This window comes from Symphalangus syndactylus, chromosome 17, assembly GCF_028878055.3.
Source record: "Symphalangus syndactylus isolate Jambi chromosome 17, NHGRI_mSymSyn1-v2.1_pri, whole genome shotgun sequence".
Lineage (NCBI taxonomy): Eukaryota > Metazoa > Chordata > Mammalia > Primates > Hylobatidae > Symphalangus > Symphalangus syndactylus.
The window spans coordinates 71,089,729-71,107,500 of NC_072439.2; the positions used below are offsets into that span (position 1 = coordinate 71,089,729).

General features: G+C 37.9%; 1 long non-coding RNA gene across 1 annotated transcript in view; it reads left to right on the forward strand.

The window, feature by feature from the left end:
* The window catches only part of LOC134733308 (uncharacterized), a 29,056-nt gene that overhangs the window by 7,367 nt on the left and 3,917 nt on the right, over positions 1–17,772 (forward strand). Inside the window, exons 2-4 of the long non-coding RNA XR_010116791.1 lie at positions 8,728–8,906; positions 11,917–11,983; positions 15,032–15,084. This is a non-coding gene — a long non-coding RNA (uncharacterized lncRNA). The remainder of the gene's footprint in view (positions 1–8,727; positions 8,907–11,916; positions 11,984–15,031; positions 15,085–17,772) is intronic.

Here is a 17,772-nt window from a genome sequence, read left to right on the forward strand (position 1 = left end):
GATGGATAGGTATGGATCTGTTGTGAACTACTGAAGATGCAGCTCTTATAATACTCTTCTGTGACCCTCAATTCTTTTCTGCAACCAAATAAAGTTATATGAAGAAAGTGCACACCCTAATTTAGGGATATTTATATCCATGTAAAATAAAGTATATCTCTGCATTTATACTGCACCACCTCTGGGGAAAAGTGTAGTAGTCTCTAATCAGGGCTGGTGATGGCACTTGAGTCGAGAGAAAAACATTGACAGTTGAACAAGTGGTTCCTATTAAAGGGATCATAGAAGTTAAAAGGTAAAGATTATTACTCTCTGATTGATGAGTTATCACCTCCTTTGGATTATCCTATAAGCCCCATTATCTCTATGAGAATGACTCTCATAATTTCGGAACATTTTACAGGTGAGTACAGCCACCTCAAAAACTGGAAACATGTTTCACAACTTCCAGAACAGTAAACATGTGAACAAACCCAACTACAAGCCATACATGGAGCAAATACCTTTGAGAGAGCTCATATGACCTGCCAGTGCTCAGCGTACAGCCCCTTCCACCAGTCTTACATATGAAACGCAGGATCCTATGTCCAGAGCTCTGAGACACCAGCTACTTCCAAATCACCATTGGAATTGGTTTGGTTTGTCCATCATGAATGTTGCTCTTATTGGTTTGACATGGCTGCTATTTGTGAATGTAGTTCTTATGTGTTTCTGGTAGAAAGCTTTTGAGCCTAGTCCAAGCCAGAGGCGGCAAACATAGGCAGTCTTTGGCCTGCAAAAGTCTATTATTTCATTATCAGTGTTTCTTTTCGTTTAAAAAAATGATTTTACTTGTCAACACTTAAAAGTGAGAGGATTTTTACATTAATTTAAAAAATCAGATTTCCAGCTTCTTGGAAATATATAAGGTCTGGCAACATGGGATCCACATCCTGGGAAGAAAAAAAAATGCCGGAGCCCTAAAGACATTATATCCATTCTTGGGTTCCCTGTGACCCATCACTACATGAATCTTTTCCTTCATTCACACCTGGGTCCTGCTCTTGCTTTTAAATAACACCCAAATTCTAGTCCACACCTGCCCCCTGCATTGTACAATACAGAGATGGGGGGATTTCAGTGAAAGTTGATTATTGTCACAAAATTCATTTGCAGCAGAAGTGGGTTTAGATTCCAGAACCCCTAGTTGACAAATCAAGGCAATTAATCATTATATATTCACCAAGTCAGTAACAGTGTATTTTCAAGGGGCTTGGAACCTAGTGGGAAATAAGGGATGCATTTGTAAATGACTATAATAGGGTAAATGGCTGAAAAGTTACTCTTGCCATGAGAAAAGAAAATATAAAGTGCCATGGACTGTCAGCATCCATGTCAACTGGGAGCTGGTTGCAAATGCAGAATTCCAAACCCACCATGGACCTGCTGAATCAGAGTCTGCATTTTAACAAGCCCACTCCATGATTCAAATTCCCTGTCCTAGGGGAGGGACTTTGCACCATTCCAGAGGTGCTTTCCATCATCCCCTCCATAAAGGTGGGACCACATAGCTGTATGGTTATCTGCGACCCCTGTACCCACCATAATACTACGCACTGAAAGTTTAAGCAGTATTAGTAATAAACAAACTACTAAATTAGGATTCTTCCCTCCACCCATAGGAGGAAGAACACACACATGTTCTCGCTGGGTGTGCTTTTCTAACATGAAAACCAGGACTGAAACCAGAAGAACCACTGGAAGCAGGCAGGAGGCCCTGATGTGAGGCCGGTCAGCGGCAGGATGTAGAGGAAAGTACATCCAGCGGGCTGGGCTGGCTGCTGTCTCAGCAGCCAGACCCAGGGCCAGTTGTTGTTAATTGCCATCCAATCCCTCCAACCTCATCGTTCTCCAGCTCTGTTCACAGCTCTATCACTGTTCTCCATAGCTAAAACCAGCTCCCCTGCTGGGGCCCTGCCACGTGTTTGACAGTCCCTTCCAGGCACCCCTTCCCCAAGCAGGAGGGCCAGAATCTCCACTAATTAATATAGCCCATGGATGGGGCATCACTTAGGAGAGGCTACTCATTGTTGAGATGCCCAAGAGGATTTTTTTTCTTTTAATTTAGGAACTCACAGGGCTTAATTTTGAGCTACAATTGTTTGCTTGGGCTATCTGTTCAGAAACTTGGCCACAGGATTAAGCACTAGCTCCAGGAGTGCAGATAAAATGATGAAGTAAATTAGTATAGTACTTAAAGGGAGAAGAGACATCCTTTAGAATATATAAGGGAAGAGAGGACAGTCACCTAAAAATTATTCACTCTTCTTATCTGATCATATCAGGCCAACTTGTATGTGTGCTAAGAAACAGAACATACATAAAAGAATAATAGAAGAAAAAAATGAACCACAATCTTCTTTTAGCCTCCATAACTGTATTTTGAGGATAAAAATGAGACTATCATCTTAAATGGAATCTCTGATGTTCATGTTTGAATAATAGATGTTCCCAATTATTACTAAAAATGCCACCTCTGAAATATGAGGGCCACATACCCGTAATGCCATCAGTCTTCCAGGCCCTCACTGAGGATTTGGATTTCTTTTTTTGTTTTTTTTTGTTTTGTTTTCCCTTATCTTTTCTTCCCCTTGGAATAGGAGCAAATGTCTCTGTATTGTTCAAAAGCATACACAAAAATGTGATGTAATCTAAGCTAGGTTTTCAGGTGTTCCTTTTTCTAAGCACAAGGAAAGAAAATAGATGACACCATAGGTTTAATACTAATTGATTTATTACCTGCCTAAGCAAATCCCAAGCTGCGCAATGGCAGGCTTGGACTTAAAGCAAATGATTTACAAGATAATGTTTGACTCTGGGAAAGGGTAATCAGATCCAGATACAATGGATGATAGGATAATTGAGAAGAAATAAAAGAGGATAAATTGCCATGTGCTAATGAGTTTACAGGCCTTAATGGGAAGGACATCAGTTTTAACACTCAGGTTATGAGCTAGGAGCAAGTCTTTTTCTTTTCCACCCCCGCCTTCAACTGCTAAAGACGTAGTGCTGAAACAAACCAAGATTAATGGTATCCCACTCATTTACTTAACCATTCTTTACACCTCAGAAAGCTTCCCGCATTAAGCAAATATAGCTGTGGTGTCCTGTATTAAACACAGAGAGCTGTGGTGCTTATTTTTTAAAACCAACTTTACTCCAAGCAGTTCCTGTCAGCAGATGCCACTTATCCAACAGCACCCAGATATAAATGTTTTTGGCTTGGCCACTTGAGCAACAACTCTTCTGCTCCCAAGTCCCTGGGAGCCTTGGAGCCTGATGAGTTGATGCTGTTATCTGCAAGCCTTTTGGCCTAACGGAGAATATTCCGAACCATTTATGCAACCTGGGTGCACTCACATTTGGAAATGGTTGCCTGAGCAGCAATCATGTCTTGCCTCATGATTTATTTTTATATCTCACTCACCCGCCATCCCACATCACCAGTGAGGACTGGTGACACTTTATTGGTATTTTTGATTACTGCTATAGCCATCTAAATTTTTCACAGGATGGGGGTCTCTGGTCCAAATGTAGCCGCACACCGGACTAAGGGTACAGGCTACAAACAAATAAAGGGGCAGTGGTGAGCAGGGCGATTGGGAAGTAATGTAGAGCAGAGGCACTTCCTAGGAAACAGAGAACCTGTTCCCTTGTAATGTTTCTACCAAATGAAGTTTAATATGATGAATCATGGTGCAGCTCCAGCATGTTCATGCCTTGCAAAAAAGCAGCTCAAGTGCAGCATTTAAACATGTCTGAATGATGACTTGATTCCCTTACACAAAAGCCAAAGGAGTACATATCCAAAACGGCTATTTCTACCTGTATTGGGAAGGTTGTTTTAGAGCGTTTCCCATTTTCACATGTGCTTGGGAAATCCAAGTGCACATTTCATGCTTACTGATGTAATCCTGATCAAATAGTACTCTTACTCACAAAAGCTGATCTGATGTTATAGTTGGATCCTAAACCATAAACCTCAAACATAATTATTTTGTCGACCTGGTGTTTTGCGCAGTGAGGTTCTAGGGATTGATTTGAAATTTACAACCTATTTCTGAATCAAGCAGTTACTATGAAACTATATGCAATATTATTTACCCACTCCATACATGAGATTTTTAGGAACATCTGGATTGTTTCAAGTCTCTGACAATAGTAAAACCTCACTGGTTCATGTTAATTTGGAGAAATCAGTAAAACAATATTAAGTTTGTCACACTTTCTTCACACTTTATTGACTGTTTTTACCTGAAAAGTTGACCAGACAATATAGGAAGCTTGCTTTTAGTTTTCAGTTATTACTGAAAATATCTGCAGTAATGCAGGACAATTTGCTCAGCCCAAGCTATAGCTAAGATTCATTTTAATTTAAATGATAACTGTTTACATAGAAGTAGATGGTTCCAACAAAATCATCAGGCTTGTCTTCCCTCTTCCCCCTCAACCTGTCCCCTGCCCCAAATCCTACATTTTCTTATCTTTCAACTTGATTTACTAACACTTTACATAGCAAATCTGTTTCAGGTGTACTAAGGTCACCTCCAGTTCAAGCCAGCCCCATTTTGGTTGGATTCTTATAGTTTCTGAATTAGGCCTGTGATGCTCTACCCTATACTACTTGTACAAAACCATCTGGTGCTAGGTAGTGGAGAAGCACCCAAGACCGGCATTAGTATACACCCCGAAACACTAAAGTTAATCTTCTTAACTCTTTAGGCTGCTGTAACCCTTTTCCAAAATGTTTAAGAATAGGTTTTCCCTGTGGTAAAGAAGTAAGAGCCCAATTTCTCAGGCAGATAAACTGAGTCTTGAGAGTTGTTTTGTGGCTTCTGAAGGTCACAAAAGGAGCAGAAAAGCTGGGAACCAGTCCTGGGATCTCAGACTCCCACGTCCCCATTGGGAACACTAGACAATACTGACACCCTCCATGAACTGAATCCAAAAATTGTAAAAGATAAGTTGTTTCCTTATATTGTTCAAAGAGGAAAAAAAAAGAATAGCTTTCCCACAGAGAGCAAACAAATAGTGAATGGGCCCTCTCTTCATCCTATAGAACTCTATGTGAGAATATTTTTTTTTCTTATGTGAATTCTTAAAAAGTCAGTTTGGATTGCTGCCTAACTTACAGAACATTTCAGAACAGACCTATTTTTTGTCTAAACAATAGAAGTATCGGGTCATAGAATTTAGAGTTGGAAAAGACCTTAGAGATCATAGAGTTCAGCACCCTCATTTTACAAACTGAGAATCAGAAAGATTAGATGGCATGGACATGTTTACAAGTCATTTATAACAGAGGCAATTAAATACATTTCAAGGAGACTAAATCTATTTGTATGAATGTTCTAATTATTCTAGGAAAAAAGTACAAGAATATGTTATCTGAAACACATTTATTATTTTACATGACAAGACTTGGCTTCTGCCCTTCAGAACAAATCTCACTGAGAGTGGATTCAGTCTCCTTGCAAGAAATTGGACAAGTACCAACTAGGCCCCCATTAGCCCCGTCCACTACAGGTTCCATAGACTCAGGTTTTGTCAAAAGCACAAAGAGGAAATGGCAGTGTGATAGCAAATCATGGTGCCACACAAGGATTAAATAAGAAAAGGGCCAAAAACATCCACAAAGGGGAACCAATTAATTTACGGGAAAGTCCAAGATATATGGAAGATCATGTTCCAGATTCAGGTATCAGTTGGCCAGGGCCTTTTTGGAAAATAATCCTTATCTTTTATTTGGTGCCCTCCTGCCTTCCTGTTCCTTCTCAGCCAGTAAACCTGCAGCCTTAAATACCAGCTCCTAGAGAAAACCAATGTTTTCTTTTTTTTCTAAAACAGACAAGCAGTTGTACCAAGGATCTTCTCCCAAGAACAGGGCATATTGATATCGGACACAACAGTTCAGTTCTGCTAGGGTTGAATCTTCCACTTGCCCCACCCCAACTCTCTTATTTTCCTACTTCATCTATTATCTAAATTAGTTGACACATTAGCTGTAAAATGATCAACTTCTAAATGATCGAAGCTGTGGTCTTATCAGACTCATCATCTGGGACAGAAACCATGGTGCAGATGGATGTTCAAACAGAAAGATATTTTTACATAAAAAAGATGTAAACAAACACCAGGCTAGTGTTATTGCCCAGAGGAAGCTGACATCATGGCAAAGTTTGAAGAACTCTAGAATTTTAGGACTGCAAAGAAATCTGTGCCTCTACTTATACAGAATCTTTATTTTTCAAATACGAAAAATTTAACTTTTCAGAGATTTGGCGAAGGTCGTTTAGCCAATAAATAGCAATGAAAGACCCAGGCTTCTTGGTTCCCACTGTGCCACATTTCCCAGCAATTCTGAACCAGCTCACACAGGTCTAAAAAAACAACAATAGAACAACACAAACTATTGCTCTCCATTTTTGAAAAAATAAATTTTTGGAAGTGATAAGTTATAGAAGCATATGTTAATCACAGCTACCTGTGTGTGCAAAAGTAGCGGTAGCAAAACACCTAGCTGACAAAGTAGTTCTTTAACCTTTATAGAAAGCATGATTTAAGGCATCTTTTGGGAAATCAAAGGCTTCAGCCAATTCCGAGGATCTTACAGACCAATGGGAGCAGTAGGAACCCTGGTGAGATGGTTTCATGCCATGCCTTTTAGGTCTACATTTAGTCACCAAAAAATAATAGGCGGATATTTTTGTAGAAGAACTACCTTCTTACTTCATCTTTGTTATACAACTTTGTTATCCCTTTCCAAATTCACTATCAGAGCATGTAACTGGGCTCTCAATCGCCAGACCCTGGTGGCATTCTAAAGTGTAAATTTTAGACACCTCTGAGTAGATTTTCCATGAACCTAGAGATCCAGTGAGAGGCAAATTCTACCAACAACTCAGTCCTCTAGCCAGTGAAGGTAGCCAGCAGATAGCAGGGAAAGCCTATACTTTCAATCAAAGGTAACAGCTCAACATGCCAGAGTTCAAGCATTATATAGATGTAATATTATTCTTACACCAAAAGACTAAGCTGTTGATGAGAAAATTGCACACATGCTGAATGATGGGCTTAATGTCAGACAGCCAGATGTTTTTACTTAGGGCTCTTTCCCATCTTTGCCAGCAGGCAGGAGAGAAAAAAGAAGACAACAATGTTCTAGATTAGGAGCTCCCTGAGAGCAAGGAGTGAGAAGTTTTGCTTTTACAACATTAATCTTTAGTGTATACTACATTCCTGGCAAAAATTAGATGTCCCATATGTGTTTCTTGAATTCATATGGTAGCACTCAAATCAGTTAATTTTCTATTTAGCTTAATGGAAAAAAATGAAGACTTGAAATTTTTATGCTGTTAAATTTATTTATCTGTATCACACTGGAAAACATCCTTACGAAAAACTGGAAACAGTCTTGGATAGGGGCTTGGGGTTTTTTCTTTCAAACTCAACAAGTAATATTGTTGCCATTAATGAATGCTGTAAAGGTAGTCTTTATTTGTAAATGTATATGCCAAAGGCAAATATAGTCTATGTTCTAGGATTTACAGAATAATTATTTTGAAAATTTCTTAAAAACAAAATTTTCTTGTGTCTAAATTGCTTGTTTATGAAACTTCGTAAAAAATGCAAATACTAAAGAACAACCTCATGTGAGAAACATAAAGACTAATTTTTATTTACCAAATAAGAAGCTGAGATATAAACTGCTTTTCAAAGCCCGGTTCAGTAGGACAAAAAATTTTCCTGTTGGCAAGCATAAAAACTCATTTTCATCATTTAAGCTAATGAAGCACTTGGACAAATGCTCAGTTCAAGATATTTCATGGACAGTGTGGGCACACATTTATATGTCTGTGAGCATACAAAATAACACACATGTGTAATTTTACAATGCAAGTTAAGTAGAAGGAAATGGACTCCCTTTCCCAGGCACCGGGCATTAAAAAAGAAACCACCCCACTGGGAAATGGAAGGATTAAGCAGAGATTCCTGTACGGCATCATTCATCTTGCACAGATATTAGCTTGATGCTCATGTGAAAACATAAGAACTCCACCTGTTCCCTGGGCATATTTAGTTTGTTGTTCAGATGGTTTGTTTTAAAGACGAATTTGTAATGGTTAAGTTGGTTATTTCAACTGAAAAAAAGTGTACAAAATGGAGCTTGGCATCTGGTTTTGCTAAAAGTGTTAAGCAATATTTAAGCAGCTGAGTGTCATCTCTACTTAAAGGATAAAATGAACAAGGGAGGTAGATTCTGCCTCCAGATAGATGAGCTTCAATCAGTATGAGTGGAAACAGAATAAAAATAAGAAAATTATTATATTTTAAACTCTAAGGTCATCCTCAAATATATTTGAATTTTTCATTTAGATGATTTAGCCATATGAGAAATTCTGTGTAACTTGTTCTACTTTGATAGTGAAACCTTAAATATTTACATGGATCAAGTTATACGTTTAAATTTTTTCATTTCTCCAATTGCCATTGGATTTGGGAGTAGTTGGGAGACTGCAGTAAGATGGCCTTTGTTTCCCTTTAAATGGTAATTTGCATCTTCACTGTCATGGTGTCAGATACCAACTGCAGATGCCTATCATATTTTTATCAAATATAATTTTGTTAGGAGAACTAAAAGTATGACTGCAAAAAAAATTTTTTTTAATTCACCTATTTTTCTGCAAGGGATATATGCCCTTGACTAATGAAGGTTCCTCCTTAATCTATGAAGTTTCTGCAAAGCTTGCTGAGAGACACCCACAGAGTGGAAACCAGGCAGAAGAGAAGACTCACATGCCCACCTCACCGGCCAAAGAACCCTTGAGAACAACAGCACAATGGATGTCAGAGCCAGGACATCCAAGGTAATGATGCCATTCCTATATCACGTGAGACAACATTTGTGTGAGGATTCTTGCATATGGCCATATTAAAGATTAACATGTGGAGTTTTGCTAACATTTCCAAAGCAATTGAGACACGGAATATTTTTGTTTTGAAAGCATTTCAAAACAGTTGTCTGTTAAATTTTGGAATGTAAAAATGTAGTTACACTTGGCATGTGCATTTAAATGTAAAGCACACCTCTGTGATCATTTTCATAACAGCAAGATTCTTTGTTGGATTGGAAACAAAAGAAAACCTCAAAACACTATCCAAAAACCTTCCTTGTTGTCCATCAGGATGTCTCGCAGTGTAAATCTCACACACTCTAGTTTTTGAAAAGCACCATGGACCCTCATTCATTGCTTATTACTTTTATTCACTCTTGTTCTACCTGCTTTTTCTAATTCTCACTGGATTAGAATAAGCAAATTCGGAGGGCATTACATGGGGGAAAGTGGGGAAAATTCTTCAGGAAACTGATGGATTACTGTATATTATTCAATCTATTGAGCTTTATGGCCATATGTATCCCCTTAAATGGTATTTTTCTATATCAATTTATAATATATTATAACTTCCTTCTGTATACAGCTATCCCAATTCAGGTGAGAAGAAGAGCAACTCCACCATTGTTCATGGTCATAATCATCAAATCTTTGTCTATGTTGAGAATACAAAATTCAAATTTTCTTTCTTCTACTAAGAAATTAAATTAAACATTAAATAGTAAATTTTTAAAGTGTTTACTGATTTTCTCTGCCTTACTGTCACTGTTCAGGCTCCAAATATCAAGTCAAATATATTTAATATTTAAAATGTTGAAAACGTTTCCTCAATTCACCTCTTTTTTATGTGGAAGAATTTTTTCTTTTAAAAATCTTACAATGAGGCAGGAGAATGGCGTGAACCCAGGAGGTGGAGGTTGCGGTGAGCCGAGATCACGCCACTGCACTCCAGCCTGGGGGACAGAGAAAGACTCCGTCTCAAAAAAAAAAAAAAAAAAAATCTTACAATGAATACTTATATTAGAATCAGAATAAAAACAAAATTCTTATTACTAACAAATTTCTCAATTTAAGCTCTTTTCACCTATACATTTGTACTTTATTTAAGTTCCCTCTGATGTTTTAAGTTCTTCATTCTTAAGACAACCTTGTTTAAAGGTTAGGAGCATGAATTCTGGGTTGAACTGCCTGGGTTTTAATCTCAGCTTTGTCACTGATTAGCCATGTGCCCTTGGGCAAGTTACTTAACCTCTCTGTGCTTTTTCCACATTTGTAAAACTGGGATAATAATATCTGTTTCCTAGTATTGTTATTTAATAGGCTATTATGTATAAAGTGCTCAGAATAGCGGCTGGCACATAGTAAGTGCTCTGTAAGTATTCATTATATAAATAAAATAAAATAAAAACCTTAAAGACAGCCATTGATTAAATTCCATTTGGACAAAGCCAGATAAATGGCCAACACTTCGCTTGTCTTAGATTATCATCAAAATGTGATCTCTCTCATTTTACACTGAATTTTTCTGTGTGTGTTGACATCCATTTTAACATAATGACATCATTTCATTTCACTTTGGCCTCAGCTGTTAACAGAGCTATTGAACACTTAGTATAGATTAATTTATCTTTCACATTTTAATATGACTTTCTCACTGTAAGAAAATCCTCATGATATACTAACCAATTTTATTTCTAGAAAATTCGACCTTGGAGGTAAGTGATTACTTCTAAGAATACCCATAAAAATTACAAGCTCAATTACAACTCATCTGGTATTTAAAATGTTTTCTTCTTTTGCTCAATTACAGATCTTCTGGGCTTTAGCTCATAATAGTCTGAATATAAACTCTACATTTTACCTGCTCCTTTTCTAACAAGAGTTCTTCAAACACTATGCTACTTAGGAACCATGATGCAGTCATGGTGTAAAAATCACATGTCTTTACAAACTCACATCTTTAAAACTTGTATGTCTACTTTACTTTGATTCTAAAGTTGTATTTTGTTGCCATCTGAACACTTGAGATATAAAATTTGAAGAATCAAGGTATAAAACCAGAGTGAGTACAATCCCTGGCCATCCCCTACTATTGCTGGGCTAGGAATCCATCAGTCCAACAGGCAGCCTCTCAAAACCCAAACACTGGATGTGCATATGCCAAATGGACTTCAGCTGAATAAAGCGAACACTGATATTGGTATTTAGAAGCGGGTCCTTCTCAAAGAAGCCTTGGTACACACCTTTGACCCTTAACTGGGGTGCTCCAACATTGCCTGTGATGATGACTCCCAGTGAAGGCTCTGTGCTGTGCTTGGCTGCATTTCTATCTGAGTGCCAACAGCAAGATAAATGAAAGACTGGTTCACTGGAGTACTGGTGGTTTGGGGGCTATTGATTTTTGGTCCATTCTCTTTAAAAGTGAGATCTAAAAAGTTGACAGAGGGTCATTAATTTCATCATATACTTGTCGTCTCATCCATAACCAATCCAGAGTCTGAGTGTGCTTGTCACTCTGTGTTTGCACTTTATTTGTTTGGGGTTTTCTTGGTGATTCCACTCTTTTTTTTTTCCCCTTTCACTTCAGCCTCTTTAAATAAAGAAAGAAAAGAAACATGCCAGTTTGTGGCTCTTTCCTGAAAATGATTTGGTGATGGGGAAAATTATAGATACATCTACATAGAGAGAGATTCTGATAATAGGAAACAGTCAGAAAATAGCCTCTTCCAGCTGCCTTCTAACCTGGGTTTAAAAAAAGAAAAACTCCATATAAAATTCATCAATCCTAATTACTCAATTAGCCTCCAATTGAATAAACACCTACATAGGTGAACTAGTGGACTTGTTTTAATGAAATATTAAAATACAAGTTGCCAACATTCTTTTTAAAAAAGCTTCTGGGTTCTCAACAAATGCTGTTGAAATGTACAAAAATAATTGATAGTAATGGCCGTTAATTGAGTTTCTTTGGCTGTAAATTCAGAACAGGTCTACCAATCCTGCAAGAACCACCAAACTGAATTTTGAGATATCGTGAAAACATCTTACTGGTGAGATTTTATTGTTATGATGGCAGGTTTATTTTTTGTTTGTTTTTTAACAGGGTAAGGAGAGTTTGGCAGCCTCCATAATTATTATTGAAATAACCATCAAATAAAATCTTTAAGCCTGGTTGAATATTCAATGAGCTGTGTAAATCTGGAGTGTGGAAAACAACAGCACAGGGCAAGAGTAGAATTCCAGAGAAATAAGCAGAGATTTTTAGACAATTCTTAAGCAGTCCACCTAGACGGTTATGTCCTCCTACCTGACTGGAGATGTAGTTGATTCTATGGTATCTGTTTTGAAACCTAGTTGCAAGACTGAAAGTGAGGAAAGCAAAGGAAAATATGATTAAGTTCACGGGCCAAGGCAAGGAAATCCAGTATTAATAATATCACAACCTGCCAATAAATCTCTATTTTATAGGTGAAGAAATACATTTCTACTTTAAAGTGTGTTTTTATATACCCTTGAGTGTCCAACTAGTTAAACTACCAAGGGAGCTCTACATGATTTAGAAGTTAATCCTTCAAATGGCTAACAATTGAATGCCTCAGCTGTTTGTAGTTTCCTACCGCTGGCTAATTTCATTTTTGTTTCATATGTTCAGTGGTAAGCTTTCATTGTTCGCTGACACTGAGGTTGCAAGTCTAGTTAATTTAGTTAAAATGAGGCTGAATATGTTCATAGTTTTTCACCGGCTACAACAAGACCTGGGAAAACTTGGAGTGAACACCCCACAATGAAACTCAATAGGAAAGAAAATTGAGATGACCCAGCTCAGGGTCAGCTTTCATCACCATGGAGTAGGGATGTAAATAAACATCTTTAAATGTGTTAAAAGGCTTCTAAGATCTGAAAACGTTTGGTGCTTTGCATTATCTCAGGCTCTGTGGTTACTTTTCTGGCCAACTCACTTCTCCTCTTTTTATATCAAGTCATTTTCCCCCAAAGCAATTGCTTGAAGTTGTGGTAAAGAACAAACCTAACAGTCTTCGTGTGCTTCTTACTAACAAAACCCACTAATTTTTTTTTTCATCTGCCTATCACCTGCTCTGTTTCCCCCCACTCTCCCAGGGTTACCTACACTTTTCCTTTTAGCTGCTCAGAGGTGTAAATCTCCTTCCCATGCCCTGATTCCTCATTTCCCTTCCCCAGATAACTCCTGCCCATTCCTTTATTTCAACATACCCATCCCTTATACAAGTTGTTTTTCTAACTCTTCATACAAGATCTGCTCCACTGGTCTCATGTTCTCTCTTTTATGTGTACAGACACGTACTTAATTCTTCACAGCACTAATCAAGGCTGAAATTAAACAATTGATTATGTAATTAATTTTTAGGGTCTGTCTTTCCCATTAAAATGTAAGCTCTGTGTAGATTGGGCCCGTATCTGTCTTATTTACTTTCCTGTGCCTCAGAGCCTAGCTCATAGTATACACTCAAAATTTTGTTGAATGAATGAATCCATTCCAGGATCAGTTTTCTCACCCGCAAAATGTAATAGAAAGGAATCCTTGTTTCTCAATGTCATTGTTAGGATCAAATGATATAACAAATATTTGAAAAACACTTTATAGGAAATCAAATGCTATAAGCATTATTGTTAATGCATTATCATTAATGCATAATGGTAGCAATTGTTGTTGTAACCATTTCTGACACATGGAAGCAATTGCTTGAAAGGAATTTGTCAAATGACAACTACTCTGATCTTACTTGATCTTCATGCAAAAGCAGCCAACCACTCGCCTGAGAACAGACTCCCTTCATCTACCCCTTGCCTCCTAGGCAGACTGCCACCAAGGAATCTGAATGCAGACCTTCATAATTCCATTTTAATCATGGTCTTGGTTGAACTCAAAAAACATCTTTGGGCACTGTGATGAGTGTTAGAATATCCTAGCAGTCTTTCTAGGGCAAAGTAAGGCACACTGCCTAGAAAAATTAATATTCTAATAGTAAAGATGGACACAGGGACAGATCATTACAATTCTAGTCAAATTCCATAAGGGGAAGAGCCAGATTATAACAGAAGTGCACTGAACTCAATCTGGAGCCTCAGTCATGACTTTCCAGGAGGAGATGGTGACTGAGCTGATTCTTAAAGAATGAACAAGGTTTCCCAGGTAAAGGTGGTGAAAGTGTTCCTAGCAGAACAAGCAGTATGAGAAAGATACAAATGTGTGGAACAGTAAGAAGTACAGGTCACCAATCAGGTGTCCTGTCAGTAGGAAGCCAGCAGGGAGTCTTTATCTACAATGTCTTAGTATTCCAGCAGTTGCATAGGAACCTAAATCTGAGACGTGGTTTTATCAACCAAAAGCAGAATTGCCAAAAGCCCAGCAAAATAACCTATGAGTGACTTAAAATCAAAACCACTACCTATCACCCCTATTTTAGCATCAGCTAAATGTAGCTGCTTTTAGAAAAGCAGCTTATCTCCACAACAGTCCTTCTGAAAAACTAATCATATGAAAGTATGAAAAATGTACATTTCAAGGTGTATATGATTTTTTCTCCTACCCAGAAGTCCTCCTTTCAACTCTCCAGCAATGCCCCCTTGCATTCATAAACTCTGTGTCCACAGAGATACATGCATTTTTCCGGAAAAGTCATTAATTTTGGAATTTAAGAAATATGAAATAGACAAAGTGGGTAATTTTTCACACTTAGAAGAATGTACCCGTTATATTTTGACTCTTTTTCTTGCACAGCTGAAAAAAGATTAATAACTCACTTTCTCTATTAATTGGCTTTCCAGGTGCCATGAAAGATGGTACCCAATCAAGTCACTTAAAGCAAAAAAATGCCCATAGCACTCATTTACCCCCAGCCAGGGAACGTGGTCATCACACATTAACTTTCCAGCAGCTAGCCTTCCTAAGAAACTGATATGATATTAAAGCTCCAGAGGAGTCAACTCTTAAATAAATCGTTGAATTATCCTCTTCTCCGAAAGGTACCCAAAAGTACTTTATATTAAAAAAGTAGCCAAGCACATGTGCCAACAGTGCAAAAGTGTATATGATTACAAACCACTTTATTTTGCAGAAGCTTTGATTTGGAACAATTCGAGCTTATTGAGAAGCTCTTCAAATTAGAAGGTAAGAGAGCAAATCACAAAAGATACATTCCAACTTCCTCTATTCATAGCCATAAGAAAAGGCCAGGGGAAAAAATAATAAAAGGTCTGAAATCCTATGAGACTACACTTAAACTCTGAAGTCTAGGAAACTGTTACTTTAACATTAGCAAGAATTCCAAAGATTTATATTTAGTCTAATGGAAGAGAGAAAAAGGGGGCTTCTTGATGACAGCAAAACTACATTCAGATCATTGGAGGTCCTGGCAACCAGATACAAATTTATTCATTTAGGAGCCCTGTCCTTTCTGTTGAAGTTCACTGCTGGAAGAATAACACAACTTTACAGTCACAGTTCTGCCATGAAAGGAGGAATCGTGGGGTACAGGTGTATGAGGGGGAGGGGAAAGGCAAGAGGGAAGAAAGTGCTATGTATTAGACTGTTCTATTCCTGGCCACAGAGAGAGAAATTCAGAGGCATGTCACAGTATTTGATGTGAAAGCCTACTAAGTCAAAACGGGAAGAAATACTTTCAGAATCCTAATGGTCCTATTGCCAGAGTATAAGTTATGAGGAATCTGGTGTATCTATCATCTAGAAACCAAAGAAAACTAAAAATCACACGGGAATTACTACAGGTAAAAAAAAAAAAAAAAAAAAAAAAAAGTCCATTTTAAAGATTAAGAGATAGATTCAAATAGCTAGAGGTGGGTCTGAGCTATTTTTTTTTATTACAATAAAGCACACTTTTAAATGCCTAATGTCCTTTTGTTTTAGGGAGGGTTTGTTTGTTTGTTTGTTTGTTTTGAGACAGGGTCTGGTTGTGTCACCCAGGCTGGAGTTCAGTGGTGTGACCTTGGCTCACTGCAACCTCCTCCAACCCCTCTCCACACAACCCCCCCAGTACCCCCATCCCCACCCCAGGCTCAAATGACCCTCCCACCTCAGCCTCCCGGGTAGCTGGGACTATAGGCATGTGCCAGCACGCCCGGCTGATTTTTTGTATTTTTGTAGAGATAGGGTTTAGCCATGTTGCCCATGCTGGTCTCTAACTCCTGGGCTCAAGCAATACACTGGCTTTGGCTTCCCAAAGTGCTGGCATGAGCCACCACACCCAGCCTCAATGTCTTTTTTTTTTTAATCTCTTTACCTTTATTTTTGCTTCTGCTTTTCTTTCAAAGTTTACCTCAGGGAAAAAAAAAAAAAAAAAAAAGGAAATATCCCTGCTTTAAATTCTAGACACCTATCCTGTGTAACTCTTACCTAGCAAGCATTGAATACATATATTTAAATGAAAGCAGATTTATCATTTAATCAGATAATGGAGAACACTGATGAAAACTAAGTGAAACTTCTCAGAAAAGTCACGCGCTCTTTGGGCTTTATATCCAGGAATCCAACAAGGAGGAAAGTACCGTCCCAGCTGAGCAATAATTATTCTTCCTTAGATTTCTCAGCTTCCATAATACTGCACTACATTGCCTAAGTCCTATATGCTAACCACTCTCCTTTGCTATGTGCCTATAATTTCTTGTTTATTCTTTCTTCCTGGCTCCTCATCACAATGCCTGGAATCACATTTGTGTAATTTTGGAGAGAAACAAAACACTTCTATATCATTTCCCTCTTCTGTTTTTCTCCATATAAGTTCCCATTTTCCATTTATACAATTCACTCTATTTAATAGTTTTCCTTACTATTCTATTTATGCCTTCTTACTTTGATGATGTGCGTTTATTTATGCTCCCCTTCATTTTAGCAACCATGTTTTGTTGTCCATGTGTCCTGAACTTTCAGTTTAAGATCTTTAGCTGTGTAGACTTGGGCTAGACTTCATATTGTCTGGAATTCTAAAATACAACAAAATCTTGCCATGACTACATGTGCAAGGATCCTAAGAGTGTTTCTCTCAAAGAAAGGATAAGTGCTTGAGGTGATGGATATCCCATTTACCCTATTGTGCTTATTATACATTGTATGCCTGTATCAAAATCTCTCATATACCCAATAAATATACACACCAACTATGTGCCAACAAAAATTAAAAATTAAAAAAAAATTAAAGTTTCTTTCCCCATTCAAGAGGTTAGTTCACCCAATGGTGCCTATAATATTGTGTAAAAAAACAATAATAATAATATATTCAGGAGGCTGAGGCAGGAGGTTCACTGGAGCCCAGGAGTTTGAATCCAGCCTGGGCAACATAGTGAGGCCCCATCTCTTAAAAAAAAGGAAAAATAGTAGAGAGGAGAGGAGAGGAAAAGAGAGGAGGGGAAAGGAAGAAAGAGGGAGGGAGGGGGAAGGAAGGAAGCAATGGAGGGAGGGAGGGAAAGAAAGTAATATAAGCCTTAGTGTTCATTTTTTCAAATTGTTCAATTTATATAAAAGCCTAATCATGTCTTTAACCAACATAAAGTTCAAAGACAAGGTCTTAATGACTGATTACTATTGTGGTAAGACAAATATGTCACATGCTCTAAAAATCAATCAAAATATTTACTAGGCCCCTACTTTGTCCCTATCAATATGGGACAGCTATCAATATGTATAGACACCACCTAGATACCATGCCAACTGTCAAAGATTTTTAAATCAGAGAAAAACCTAGAGAAGGAGTCATGAGCATCCAACAGTCTCCTGGTTTCCAAAAGGAGATCCACCACAGTGGTTCCAACCTGTGAGAGAATCAAAAGCAATCTTGGAAGCTTT